The sequence below is a fragment of the Corapipo altera genome, unplaced genomic scaffold (assembly GCF_003945725.1).
Source record: "Corapipo altera isolate COAL_440 unplaced genomic scaffold, ASM394572v1 79, whole genome shotgun sequence".
Taxonomy (NCBI): domain Eukaryota; kingdom Metazoa; phylum Chordata; class Aves; order Passeriformes; family Pipridae; genus Corapipo; species Corapipo altera.
Genome location: NW_020884927.1, coordinates 162,457 through 177,704, shown reverse-complemented (window position 1 = coordinate 177,704; position 15,248 = coordinate 162,457). Strand labels below are relative to the sequence as shown.

Sequence of the window (15,248 nt, the reverse complement as noted above, 5' to 3'; positions counted from 1 at the left end):
TAGAGATGTTTTATCTGTCTTGGAAGGATAGCTCCAATTATGTTTAGGTAAATGGATCATAGCTGGAGGAGATCGCTTTGTACTTTGTTTTTCCTCACGTGTCCTGTGGGATGTTTTCCCCTTCCCCGAAGGTTTGGACCTGCTCTGCCCTATTCCAGGGTTCAAGATGTGCCTCATACAGCTATGTTAAATAATTACATCTCAAGTAGGCCTTTTCCCAGTTATGGTTAGGTTTCCTCAGAAGCTGTCAAAAGAGAAACCAAGGCTGAACCTGCTCCCAGGACAGCAAAAAGGTATTACAGCTGAACACAGAAGCAATTTGATTATGTAGATTAAGCATGGCTCAATCTATCATAATCACTGTAAAGAAACCATTTAATTTTGTACCTGTTTGCACGAGTATTCATTACTCTAGATAAGGAGGTTACCAGGGAAGGATTTCACGAGCAGAAATGTCGAGGCTTTGATACCAGTGAGGAGATGCAGATAAGAACAGGAGAGAGCCATGCAAATTAGCTTAGGTAAAGCTTTATGTACATTTGTGGGGTTTTTTTGAGGAGTAAAGAAAGGAAATCCATTGAGAGAAAACTGCAGCCTTTAATCAAAGAGCGGGTGGGTGGTGGGACGTGCTGGAGGGGTGCAGAGGTCTCCTGGTTCTTTGGAGGAAGACTAGGAAAGTGTCTCCTCTGCCTCAGCAGAAATCTATGCATGTGTTTCCTCACCCTGTTGTCACTCTTCAAAAATCATTTTAATTTATGGGGGTCTCAAAACCAATCTGTATATGGGTGAGAGAAGCAAGCTCTGGGGTTCCAGGCTTCAGGCTGTCTTTATGCACTGTCATGTGATGGAAGGTATCTTTGTCATTAGTTCTATACCTCTGAACTTCTCTTTGTTAGTCTCAGAGGATGAAATATTCCCTTTAAATAGGGCTTTGGTGCATCTTTTCAGAAAACAAGCTTTTCTGTTGTTTATTTTTCCTTTCCTCTGGACATTCAGCTTGCTTTCTTAATGATGTCTGGTTTGAATTCTTTAAATAGAAAGCTGTAATTGTACCACTGTAAGCTGGTCACTTAATAGGGCTGTAATCTTGTTCACAGATGAAAAGTAGCCATCCTTTGTTTCCCAGTAGCCTAATAAATGGTACACAGGAGCTAGTCAGGGGCTCTGATAATTTACAATCAGCAAATTGGCTCCCTTCACAGAAATTAATTTAGCCAATACAAATTATTTCAGGAAGTGATTCATTGGCATTTGAAAGCGCTAATTAATTTGGGTGACTTATGAACATTAAAAATTAAACCTCCTTTGTCATTCCCAAGTAACCGAATGCTAACTCAGTGTCTTTCTTAAGTAACTTGTATCAACTGTAACTACATCTCTTGTAGCTTGAAATACAAAATCCAGTGGGATTTTGGGGGGAAAACAAGTGTAGTACTTGATATTTTTTTTTTGTTCCGCTTTGCTGCTGAAATTTTCGAGTCTGAGAATTGATGAGAGTTTTGACTTCCAGCTTCAGCTCGAGGTTGATTTATTTTTGCAGCATCCTCAGCTGGCTGTTCAGATGTCAGTTAGGATGTACCTAGATAGTAACCTAAAGCTTAGGAGATAAATGCCTGCCTGGAGTGATCAGACCCAGCTGCCCCTTGCTCGCCTCTGATACCAGCTGTGGCACAGTCTGCAGCGTGAGCAGCTCCAGCTGCAGTATTTTCTGGGAGGGAACCCTGCTGTTTTCTGACTCATCCTTTCTTTCCTAGGCCAGAACTGGCCCGTAGCATTTGTGTGCAGCCTCTCCCAAACCAGTATCCTTGCAGGTTATTCTCCAGGGCAGTGCTGCTGCTTCTTCATGCTGGAAACACAGAGATACTTTTGAACTCACCCTGGTGATTGAAATGCACGGCAGTTGACAGGAGGCTGAGGATGATCAGCTTTTAAAAAAAAAAAAAAAAAGGCAAGATGTAACTTTGATCAGCTATATTCTACTGGTTTTTCTCCCCCATGTGAAAACCTTCAAAGATTTTCCTCCCTCCCATGGAAGCTGTCCAAGCCCCGTAGCCTGTGTGCTGTGAGGCTCACAGCTCTCTGTGTGAGGCTTCCCACTCCTCCTGACATGCCCTCTGCTCTCTGGCCTTTGGCAATGCTTTAAACATGAAGTTTTCTTTGACTTTTTTTTTTTTATTTTGCTGCTTTGCACTTTCCTTAGGTAGTAAATGTATTTGATTTCTGTTCCGTTCTACCCGTTTCATGTCTGTGCTCCCTTACTCATTTGAAAATCTCAAATCTTTGTTAAAAGCAGGTGGAACCCAGAATATCAGAAGACACATCATACATGCTTGATTTCTTTTTTTCCCCCCAAATCTGAGAATATTACTTATGTGTACCAACACACACTGTATATATTGTTTTATGTGCTGCTTGAAAGCTATTCTCTTATGCAGAATAATTTCTACCTTGCTGATAAAAGATGTCACAAGTTGAGTATGTATATGTTCCTTTGTGCTGAACGTGCTTGTGTGCTTTCATACCCATCTCTCTTCAAATGCTCATCTCAGGCTCTATTTTTTCTGTGACTAAGCAGAATTAATTAAAAAGTGCTCAGGTGATGAACAATATTTTACTACCTGTCACAAACCTTGGAGTCCAACTGCAGAGAACTTTCTGTGGGGGGAAAAATCATACTCTATTATTAACAGTTCATGCATTATATTGAAATCTCAATGTGTTGACACCTCGATCCATGTGAAAGACCATCTCGATAATGTGATTATGCAAATGACAGGCTTTAGGAGAAAGTGTTTAATTTTGAGTCTTCTTTAGAAGAATAAAAATGTTGGAAAATGTTCTTTCCTTGCTGCCTTCTCCCCCATTGCAGGACACTCTCTGAGCTCCCTCCTGGTGAGGGCAGGACCACACTGCTGCCGCAGTCAAGCGCGGCAGGGATGAAGGGAGCGGGGCAATTCCCTCATAACCCCAATCTCTGTTCACTGTGCTCCTCCTGCCTAGTGTGTTTGGGGGCAAAAAGGCCTATTGCGCCATTTGTTTTGCTGTTTCAGGGCTCGAGGTGGCTGGTACATCAGTACCTTTGTTAACTCTTCCTTTCCTGGATGCAGAGCCATCCATGTCCATACCACTGCTGAGAACAGAGGGGCTGAGTCTCTCTTTTGTTCAGCTCTGGAAGTTCAGGTCCCCTGTGGTACTGCAGCACTGATATCATTCTAACTTCTATTTTAAGAACAGCTTCTTCAAGAAATGTAGGTGGCTCAGGTTTTTCTTCTTTGTTGGTTTTAACTTTACATTTGCAAACTCAGTTTCTCTCCTTCTGCAAGGTGAGGTGTTGTTTTTCCCCTTGCATAGTTGCAGAAAATTGCCACGGGGTTGATTGTTTTTTTGAAGCGAAGGCAGATGAAAGTCGCACGTTTCTTGAATGAAGACAGTGTTTACTCTTTCAGACTTTCACAGATGATATTTGCTTACCAGTGTGTCTCTTGTAATGCCAAGAGAAGTAGAGCGTGCTGTAGGTAGGACTGGGGTCCTCCTTACTGGAGTCATCTTTCCTAGACCAAGTGAATGACAGAGTGCCCAACATAACTCGGAGTGCTGTTGACATTAACAGTTCCAGTAGCTGATCCCAGTGGTGCAGCTGTAGAGATAATGGATTGCAGAGCATTGCTGGCACAAGCAGAGGTCCGAGCAGGCTCTTGCTGTTTCCTTGGCTTTAAAAAATCAGAGCATCTCAATGCAGCCACAAATCGTATTGCTGTGATACACACCGTGAGCTGGGGATGCAAAGAAGTCTCTCTGCAGCTGTCGTTAAACTTGTAAAAGGATGGGTTTTTTTCCCCTGTTGGGACTCAGCTGCTTTAGTAGCCATCAATTTTTTATTCAAGTACGAGTTTCATAACAGATGAACCCAAGTCAAGAAGTCACCTGGAGCCTGGACTCCGTGCCCGACTCCATCCCTAGCTCTCTACTGAACCATAACATTACTGTATGTATTGTGTGGCCCTTGTATAAGCCACGTCCCAAATAGCACAACTTCAAAGAAAATTATTTGCTACTTATACTGGGGTGGAGAGAGACAAAAGAGCAGACTCAGGTTCAGAGAACACTTTGCTTTTAGAACAAAATAACTGGACAACTTGTTTTCCCTTCCCAGCCAACCTCTGCAGTGCCGCTGTTGGGCCTTCTGGCCTGAACTCTGATACGTATCCTGCTGGGTTCTACGGCTGCTGATTCAGTCATTGGTTATGTTATGAGGCTTGGCAGGGGGGAAATAGGGTTCAGATGGTGCCTGGAAAGATCCTTATCAAGAATTGTGAGCTCTCTCTTCCCATGCCTGATCTTAACATTGTGCCTTTGTCTCATGGGCATTTCACCTGCCGTGGGGATTAGAGGTGGCAGGCATGCTCTCTGCTCCCCCACAGCTCAGGCTGTGGGCAGGAAGGCTCATTCCTGGTATTTTTGGGGGGTTTTATAATCACAGAATCACAGAATCACATAGTAGTTTGGGCTGGAAGAAACATTTCCAGGTCATCTAGTCCAACCCCCTGCAATTAACAGGGACACTTCCCACTGGAGCAGGTTGTTCGAAGCCCTGTCCAACCTGGCCTTGAATGTTTCCAAGGATGGGACATCCACCACCTCTCTGGGCAACCTGTGCCAGTGCCTCACCACCCTCAGCGTAAAAAACTTCATTATATCTAACCTAAATCAGCCTTCTTTCAATTAAAACCATTCTCCTTTGTCCTATCGCAACAGGCCCTACTGAGAAGTTTGTCCCACTCTTTTTTATGGGCTCCCTTTGAATACTGGAAGGCTGCAATAATGTCTTCCTGGGGCCTTCTCTTCTCCAGGCTGAACAACCTCACCTGTCCTCACAGGAGAGGTGTTCCACCCCTCTGATCAGGTTCATGACCTCTCCACACCCAGTGCATGTTATGTGTAGTTTAGTGTCCTGGAGCAGAGCCCCCTGCAAGCGGTGGGTAACAGCAGGAACTCGGCAAGTTTTGTAGGTACTGAGCCAACAGCTATTGCCTGATCTCAAGCTCCAGCTAAAGCTGGTCTCCTCTGAGTCAGAGCCTCTCCTACGTGAGCAGCCTTTGCTTTACTTTCCAGTGCTGGGCTCATGCTGGCTCTCTGCTGTGTGAAGTGCCATCTGCTGAAGTCCCTGGCTGGCACAAAGTGCCGGTGAGATGAGGTCTGAGTGCCAGGAGCTGATCTCAGCCGGGCAGTATTTAGTGTGCTACAAAGCAGATGAAGGGAGTCACTTAAGACAGGAACTGCAGGGGTAGAGCTGTGTTTCCCAACACTTACTGCTAAAGGAGGACTTTGGTTTCCGAGCAGAAAGAGCAAGTGAGGCAGGTTTTGAAAAGCCCTTGGCATTGGGCTCACCACCGCTTTTGAAGTGACTTCAGTGCAGCCTCAGAATTCCCACACGAGGGTGGTGGTCTGCTGTCACTGCTCTTTGAAGGTGGGTTTATAACCTCGTTCCTTCTAACAAGTGACACTGCCTCAATTACAGCCAAAACAACCTCACAATATTGTCTTTTTATTTTTTTTTCCCCATTCTTCAGTGCTAATACCGATGGTGAGTCCTGCCAGGCCACCGCCATTCAGCAGTCACAGCTCATGAGCTGCATCAACCTTTTGCTCTAGTGCTCCTAATTAAGCAATTTTAATGACAGGATTTAATGTTTTACAGAGTCTAAATGAAGTGGAAAAAATATGAACTGATTTTTTTTTCTTTCCAGCACAAGATTTTGACCAGATAATTTAACCTCTGGGTGAAATGGAAGTAGATGCCTTTATGCATAGGTGGTTTTCTCTGCAAAAGCTTTACTTTATGCAGATCTCTGCGTTAATAGAGTTACTACTTGGCTTTGGGCAATTGTTCTGAAGGTTTTTGTGTGTTCTTTGCCCTTCTGTTATCAGTAACAAAACCCCAAAGCCTTTTGAAACCCAATAACTTGTGACCAGCTTAATGCCAATTGCGTCGCATGTTAGTAAAGCAAGAATTAAAACTTGTGAAAACAACTGCTCAGACTCGTTTTCCAACAGCAACACGGATTTGTATCCTTTTAAACTATTTAAATAAGACTTATTTTTCTTTGAGTGCTGCTCTACTCTAATTCTAGGGATGTGCATGGAGTGAAAACAGTCACTCCTTAGTGAGCAGTCTCGTGTCTGAATTGGAACTACTTGGATATGTAATTAAGAGACGTAATTATCTTATATAGGATACACACAGAATTATAATAATCAGTCCTTTCTAAGGAAGAGAAAGCCAGTATGACAGGAAAGTTATGTTTAGTAATGTAATGAGTGCCTTTTTGACAGAAATGGCACTGTTAAATTTGGGGTTGTGCAGCTCAATGGAATTCACACTCACATGAGGTGTTTTAAATTCTGCAAGGGAAGTGCTGCTTCAAATAATTATGTCTCTGATGGTATTGTATATCATAATCACTTCCAAAACTCTTATCTAGATGCAAAAACTGGAGAGAAGTGAGCAGTTTGGTGCAGTACTGGATTTTTTTAGTTTTACTTTGGTATGTCTGAAGTGAATATTAAGTTAAGCAGAGAGGTAGAGCTGGGGCAGCCTGGGGAGCTGCAGAGGAGGCAGAGCGTTGTTTCCCATGTATTTATAATAATGAGAGATACTGGAGGGAAGATAAGCAATATTACATATACTGGGAAGAAAGATTGGTTCAGATCCATTGTATAAAAAAATAAATAAAAGCTCCTTTTACCTGTAATCTGCAGATAGCACATAAATTAACTGCAGCAGGAGGAGAGGAGAATCTGTGTCCCTCCTTGCTACCCACCCTAGCAGAGGCTCAGCATGGCCAGTCAAGAAATCCCCGTGTTAATCAGGCATATGACTCATTCTTCCCAGTTTTTAGGTTGATCAGTTGAGACCTCATTGCCTTTTTTTCTTCCAAGAAAGACCTGCTGCAAAGCAGACTGCTCTGGCCAAGTTTGTTCTGACCACCAAATAACAGCAAGCTGCTCTAGTGTGGGGACTGTGTGCTTGGGGGGATGTCTTGAGTTTAGATGTTTAGAGTGAAATACCCTTGATTAAAATAGGTTAATAGTGCTTCTGTGCATGTCTCACTTCAGAACTCATGTGTTTAGCTCCGGCGTTTGAAAAGATGAATTTGGGCCAGCAGGAGTTACAAAAAAAAAACCCCACAAAAAAAGGGGAGAGAAGATGAGCTGGAAGTGAAATACGAATGTCCTTATTTAGTACAAAAGGATTCAGCTCGCTGTTGGCTTTGTTTTCACCAGGTTCACGCTTCGCTTGACAACGCAACAGAAGAAATTTAAATTGTTGGGAAATGCGTGAAAACCTGAAATAAAACAGGAGTTAGCAGCTTGTGAAACTTTTCTGCCAGCGTTATAGCAGGCAGCAGCCCGCACTGGGAGCTTGGGAGTTTCTTCGTTTCAAGACTTAAGAATATATATATAATTACCATGCCAAAAGTAAGCAAAGAGCCACACTGAAAAATCACTCCGAGGCTCAGGTGTTTGTGTAAGAAAGACGCTGCTTTGGAGATTTCTTTTGGATAAATGTACTGTAACAAGGTGAAGGGATGCAGTTTGGCCACTGCTTTGCCAGTGCATCCCATGTGGACTCAGACCCTCTCTCCATGCCTCTTGGCCATCCTCTGCAGCCATCTCTCCTCTCCCCATCGTAAGGCTCCCTGGTTTCCCCCGTGAGCATGGAAGGGGCAACAAAAACAATCTCCTCCTAAGCCCACCACCAGGTCTTTGGGTTTTGCTAATCATTGGGAACCTATGAATTACCCATTCTGGAGTGGGAAGGGGAGCTAGGAAGACTCATTTTTTTAGAGATTTTTGAAGTTTCCGTTGCTTTCCTTTGAGAACAGATTAGAGGTAACTTTATGGTGTATTTTTAGCCAGGCTGGGGCTTCTGTATTAGTTTTGGATAAGACATGAATGTGGAATTTGAGCCCAGCTCATTACGAATCAGAGTTAATGAGGTAATGAATGTGACACAGGGTCCAGCTCCGTTGTCTCTGTCTCTCCTTATCCCAACAAACACATACTGTGTATGTGCTCTGTGTGTGGCTTTTTTATTTTAGAGGCCATTTCCTTATACAATCATTTATCTCTTTCTTGGATTCTATACCTAGGGCAGGACATGATCATGAACTCTTTGTGAGATCTTTTCTGCTGATGGTTGTAGCAGTACTGGTGAGTTTGCTGTGACAAGAAATAAGTCACATAATCCTGACAGAGAACAGTTATTTTTAATTTCTTATAACCCCTGTATTTTGTCCTGCATTTCTTACCATCCCTGAAATGTTTTAAGAATTGTCAGGCTGAGAGAAAAGGCAGGGGGTGCCTTCCATGTGCTTCAGCTCTGTGTGTGTGTTGAGGAGTGAGTCAACAGCAGCATCGTTTCAGAAAGAATATCTAAAATCAAGGGAGGATGAAGCAGATTAGCTAAAAAAAAAAATAAAAATCAAAAGCCAGAAGTGTTTGTCTTCCCTCACCCTTTGTCAGCAGAGCTGGGGTTTGTATTCTAATATTTATGTAGCTGAAGGGTATTAGAAAATCAGAGGTACTGTGGCACAACACAAGGGGGTTTGTTCGCTCCTATAATCCCAGTAGGTAATTTTTTTTTTCTTTATATACTTGAGCCTTTTTAAACTTCCTTTTTTGCTATTAGTGTCATTGGTAGCTTAATGGATTTTCTTGATTGTTGAGTTCTTCTTTTTGATGCAGTATTGTTAGTCTTAGCATGCATTCAGAATGACAGGGAGCATTAAAAACAGTCATTTCAATTTGAGATATCTAGAGATAATTTTTTTATACCCACTGTGTGAAAATAACTTGAACAGTAGCAGAATCATCCATTGTAAGAGAGATGATTTTACTTGTGAATTGTGTTTAAAGATAAAATCTGCCTACTTCCCGAGTCATGGATTTCCTATTCATTGCTCTGTTAAGATTAATCGGGAGCAAGACTTAATCCAGAACAAAGATGATTGAATTGTCCTTAAACAGTGATGTAGAACATTACCCAGATCTCACTTTGGTCTCGCAGTGCTGAGAAATCACAAGCATGAGAGTGAGTACATTATATGAAGAGAGATGCTTTTTACTAATTTGCTGGCTCATTAGGAAGAAAAATGCTCTCCTTTTTTTGTGGGGTTTTTTTTTTTTTTTTGGAATGTAGTTGTGAGGAGGTGCAGTATGGAATGGGTTAAATCTGTGTAGTGTATTAGCTGGAAATTATTTTGGCATGCAATAAAAAGGGCTCACTCCACCTGTGAAAGCCTCTGATGGGTGTAAGTTTTGCCATTATCTGAGCTGCTGCTGTGCTTGTGGAGTAGCCAGGATGGAAAATGGAGTACTTTAATGCAGTACTTTGGTTCTTCTTTGGGAAGCCAGAGGAGGACAAGCTCCAGCTCCCTGAGCCAGTGGGTCAGTGTGCCCAGCAGAGCCACAGCACGATCCACTGCTCCCCACTGCTGCCAGCCCCAACTGCTCACTGCCCACACAGTGGTGCTAACAACAAATCCATGCTTTTCAGAGTTAATGTCTTTTTTTTAATCTCTTCTTTTCCATTGGAAAGTGTGCAGAGCTATCAGGTTGTCCTAAATCTCCGATTACAGCCTAGAATGGAGTTATGATGTCGTCTGGTTTTTGCCCTTTCAGAGGGCCAAGGAGAGAGCATGGGGGGAAGCATCTAATTCAAGGATTTCCAGGATGTAACATGGGAGCTTGACAGCCTCTCAGTTCATTTCACTTCCTGAGAGAGGACTGTGATCGGTGATTTTTGGGAGCTGGCATTGCATGTTTGCCAGATGCATGAACTACACTGAAAATAATTAAAAAATAAATAAATAAAAAGGGTGGCGGAGCATCTTGCTGTGTAATGGCCTTGCCTTTGGGATGCTGGCAGGCAACACACCATTGGCAAGCTGTTCCCTGGAGTTTAGGAGTGTATTCAAGGCCAGGAGATTTAGGGACTTATTAAGGCACTGCAGCTCCAGGCCCTGCTGTTTGCTGGCAGTCACTGAGCAGGGTAAGGAAGGCGCTGTTGGTGCCACGTTCAAGGCTGTCAGGCGTGTGAGTGTGCCCCTTGCAGCATCTCTTTCTTCTAGCTAGAATGATTTTGACCTTCTGAGTTAAACTTTTCCACTTAATGATATTTTCCTATTATTCGAATCCTCTTTTCTTCAGCTTATTTGCATGCGTTACATCATGTTTCATTTAGGATTTGATACGGTCAGGAGCCCGGGATAAAAGACAGTGTAATAAAAAGCTGGTTTAATCATGAAATTTTTGAGGACTGGAAGCTGCTGGGGCCAGTTGGGACCAGTCGTGGGCAAAATAAATATCTTTTTGTCCACTGTTGCAGTCTTCCTAGAGCAAAGTGGAGGTCTCTGTCTGCTTTAGGACAGCCAACTAAACCGGATCGTTCCCCTCCACACACGAGTGTTATCTCATAGCGGGCTGAGACTGCTCCTGCAGGGTCCTCAGCAGTGACTGCTGCCCAGCCACAGCATTCCCACCTCATGGGGACAGCCCTTGGGCAGGATTTTGTCTGCAGCATCCAGAGCTAAGTATAATTGCCAAGTGTTAATCCAGCTCGGTCGTTTAAAGCAAGACTGTAATCATAGTTATTGGGTTTTGGATTAAACACCCTTTTTTTCCAACCTTCTTCCTGGGTTTAGCGAAGTGGCTGTAGAGGTGATTGTGTTCTGCTTGGAGAGATGTGCATGAGTGGAGCAGGGCTGCGTGTCCTGAGGTTCCCCTCCCCTCTCCTCTTGACTGCCTCAAGAAACAGTCATTTGCTGTAAAGTCAGGTTTGCAGCTTTGATTGAAAATGACTGTGCAAAACCCCATCAAAGCCGTGCATGCCACAGAGTCATTTAAAAAAAAATAATAAATAAGTCTAAAAGGCACCTTGGAGTGTGTGAGCTCTCTAGGATGCCAGGGGCCATTGCCTGTGGTTTGCTGGTGTCCCCAGGCAGGACCTAGCAAACCTTTGTCCACCCAAAGAGCTCAGAAAAAAGGGAAGAAAGAGAGAAAGGATGGAATTGCTCTCTCTGACGCTTGGGGTGATTATTAAATGCTGGCCCACCGCCTGATGGCTGTCATGGGTTTGCAGAAGTGAGACAGATCTGGGAGAGGCAGCTGCAGTTTTGTAGCTGGGAAGTCAGGCTTTTAATTGCTAATTAAAGTTACCATTTGCATTTGGGGTTTTCCTTTTCAAAGGACTACATCATATTCCACAAGAAACCACGAGCACTGTGTATTTATAGCACAACCAAACTGGCAACCTCTCTTGCTGCTTTGCTGGTACATCTGTATTTCACCTATTGCCTACTTTTACTTTCCCATCTGTATTTTTTATGACTTCTGTCCTGACAGCCCTTGTTCTCCTAGTCCTTGACTCCCTTCCCGTGCAGACACACGATCCCATAATGTTTTCCTTTTTGTCTTTATAAACAATAGGCAAGCAGTCTGATAGCATAAGTCCAAAGTCAAGGGAGCTTTGCAGATTCAGCTTGACAGCTCCTCTCTGAATTATTTAAAACCCATAAACAAAAGAAAACCCATCTACAGCTTCAGGTGACTTCTCCTCCAGTATTGTGGAGCATGCCTGGTAGGCAGTTTTTCCCATTTAAATCTGTGGGATTTATTGGAATATCAAAAAAAGATTAGAATTCAGGGGCTGCCTCATGATATTCCTTAGGGGCAGGTAAGTTGTAGGGAGGTGAATGAGCAAGTTGAGGAGAGAGGAAGTTGAATGAAAGAATAGAGAATTTCTCTCTAGTATGAATTGTGTGTCGAGTTTGGATTTTTTTTTCCCCTCTCACAATCAATGAACTTGTCTAAAGACATCCTGCACTTTGCTTCTGACTTTAATCTCAGTCCTTGGTGGGTTTCATTGTTTGTTCTTTTTACATCCTTTGTTTTCAAATCTAAAATGCTTTTCTACAGCTGAATGACCCCGTGATTTCTGACTTCTCAGGTGCATTTTAGTTGCTGGTTTCACTCGTCCTTCTGGATCCAGGAGTGTTTTAGATGACTGGGATTAGGGAAGCAGGCAGCAGGCACAATTGAGTCCTCTAGATGATGCGAAGTTCATTATTATGTTGAATAGTTCATTCTGCAGAACAAAGTAGGGAAGGTGTCATGCTTTGCATTTATTGTGCTAAAGCTATAAAGCTGTACTCTCATCATTCCTAATACCTAAGGCATAGCTGCCTTCTCTTCCCACTCCCTTCTCCCTTCAGATAAACACAATGGAGAAAGCATCAGTAGTAGCATATTAGAGACACAACTTTATATGTATCATCTGTATTCTGGGTGGTTTTGTTTAATGAAGTTTTTCACCTTTTCTGTTCAGGCAGACCTTATTAAAATGCAATTTACTGTACTGTCTTTCAATAGCAACCATACAATTTTGTCATCAAAGCTGATATTTTGCAGTGTGGCCTTACTTTGAAAACTGACCTGCAAAAATGGCTTTGACATGTCTTCTTTCAGAGATTCCAGCAGCTTCCAGTGTACAAACCAAGGATCCCTCTCTTCCAAACAGCCTTGCAGACATGACCCAGCCACAGCCCGGTTCAGCTGACTCTTCCATACAGTTATAACAGACTTACAGAGCCAAGCCAGATCTAAACCCTTTCTTGGCCACAGCTGTAAGGAGGTGGTTCTGCTGGCTGGGGAGGATGCTCAGCTCTCCTGCCCCATCCTTACCTGTGCTTACCCTGTACCACAGAAATGTAAGACAGTAAGCTTTTTTAGCACAACCCTATGACTTGAATTCACGCAGGGAGAAGATTTAAGTATAACTGGAATTTTACTTAGTTACTCCTCAAGAGAAAACTTGTGCTTGTGGCATGAAATGCAGTTTTGGATGGCAGCAGAACCTGCTGCCTGCAGGTGAAGGCTCTGGCAATTTTTCTCTCTGCTATTCCCGAGTTTGTCAACATCTCTACTCCTTCATCATTTCCCTGTGTGCCCTGGCCAGTGAAAATATGTGCCCACTGCACTCGGGGCATTTTTGGAGCAGCATTTTGAGGAGACAAAGCTTCCTGTTTCCCAAGCCTAGAGAAGGCCACGTGCTCTGTTTCAGCTTGCCCAGCCTTGTCTGCATTGCGGGAGGCTTCAGGTAGTGCTGCACTTGATCCTGTTATAGCATTAGCTGAATTGGATGGTGCAGGAGAGCAGCAGGTTGTGAATTCCTTCAAGATTAATGGAAACTTTTGTTTTACCTTAATTAAACTTCCATTCCTTAAATCAAAGCCCTCTTTCCCGAATAGGTGTACGTTATAAATTGCGTTACTTATAGGTATAACTCCATGAAGCTCCTACGTAGCTAATGTTAATGTTTGTGCCTTGAGTTTTCTCTGCAAGAAACAATTTATCACTTCTTTTATCTCACCAGGTCCTGGTGATTTCACTTCTGTGGTGCACGTGTTGCATAGAAAATATAAGGAAAAAATACTTACATATATGTATTTATATCAGTAGTGGCTTATGCAGCTACAAGCTGGGCCACCTTGCAGGTACCCTTCCCTTCTGTGTTCTTACACCAAGCAGATCGTGGCCCTTTGGGTGGGAGCAGCCTCCAGGGATGAGGTATTTTTGCTGTTCTGCTGTGTTTTGCTTCCCCTCCCCTTGCCCTGTTTGCCCCACAGATGTTATCCCCCACCCTCCCTGCCTGCAGCCTCAGCTTTGCATATGCTGTCATTCCCCCTCTCAGCCAGCACCCTCAGTGCTGACACTTAGACCTGTGACTCCATTCTTGTTGTTGTTAAATATACTGTTCTTGGCCTAAAGAGAAATGAAGGCTTTGATTTCCGTGGCTGCCAGACTTCTGGCCCATCCAGTAACGCAATTAGAAGGCTTGCAGATGCAGTGAAACCATCATCCTTCTTTTCCAGCTGGCATAAGCAAAACATTTAGAAGAGTTAATGTGTTTATTGAGCACTCGAGTCCCCCTGCAACGTTATTCCGAGACCCACTAATGCAATGGTCAGGATTTTAACATATGTCCAGAACTTTCTAAGTTGGTTGATTTGAGATACTGTAATATCAGGGTTTGGCTTTGGTTTGGGTGTGGGATCCCACTTAAAAATGGTAGGGTACGTTCAAGGGATGTTATTACAGTTAAAGCATGGAAACTAAATGTCAGAATTCAGGTTGTACCTCTTTTGCATCTCTGTGTCAGGCCAGTCTTGGTAGTACCTTGGGAATACTGTCTTTAAGAAAAGGGGGGAAAAACCTGCACAACTGCATCAGGGAGGGAGGAGTGAGAATATGTGAGAGTGACAGCTCTGCAGACCCCAAGGTCAGTGAGGAAGGAGGGGCTCCAGGTGCCAGAAAATCCTGTGCAGCCCGTGGTGAAGACCATGGTGAGGCAGCTGGGCCCCTGCAGCCCATGGAGGCCTGTGGGGAGCAGAGATCTACCTGCAGCTCATGGAGAGCCCCATACCAGAGCAGGTAGATGCCCAAAAGAAGACTTGTGACCCTGTGGGAAGCCCACACTGGAGCAGATTCCTGGCAGGGCTTGTGGACACGTGGAGGGAGGAGCCCACGCTGGAGCAGGTTTGCTGTCAGGACTTGTGATCCCATGGGGGACTCACACTGGAGCAGTTTGTGGAGGACTGTCCTGTGGGAGAGACCCCATGATGGAGCAGGGGAAGAGTGTGAGGAGTCCTCCCCTGAGAAGTGAGGGAGAGGCAGAGATGTGATGAACTGGCTGTGGCCCCCATTCCTTGTCCCTCTCTGCTGCTGGTGGGAAGGAGGCAGAGAAAAATCAGGAGTGAAGTTGAGCCTGGGAAGAAGAGAGCGGCAGAGGGAAGGTGTTTTTAAGCTTTGGTTTTATTTCAACTCTGATTTGATTAGTGATAAATTAAATTTTCCCTAAGTTAAGCCTGTTTTGCCTGTGATGCTAACCGGGGAATAATCTCTCCCTGTCCTTATCTCAACTCCAAGCCTTTTCTCTCCTATGTTCAGTTGAGGAGGGACAGTGACAGAGCAGCTTTGTTGGGCACCTGGCCTCCATCCAGAGTCAACCCACCACATTAGATGTTGCCCAAACAGACAGCTTTCTGCCCCAAATTGGTTACAGCCAACCATATAAAATGAACAGTAGCAGAGTATGAATCCATTATCAGTTTAAAATAAATTGATTTCCTCATTCCATCAGCCATTTTATGAGTTTCTATCAAAACGTTTCCTTCTTGCTGACCCAG

The 15,248-nt window shown here is 43.8% G+C and overlaps 1 protein-coding gene and 1 non-coding gene across 3 annotated transcripts in view; both read left to right on the top strand.

The window, feature by feature from the left end:
• COP1 (COP1, E3 ubiquitin ligase) overlaps nucleotides 1-15,248 on the top strand; it is a 118,000-nt gene that overhangs the window by 89,831 nt on the left and 12,921 nt on the right. The gene's annotated exons all lie outside the window — the stretch shown is intronic.
• On the top strand, nucleotides 10,331-10,466 carry LOC113954391. Its single transcript, XR_003530187.1, has one exon.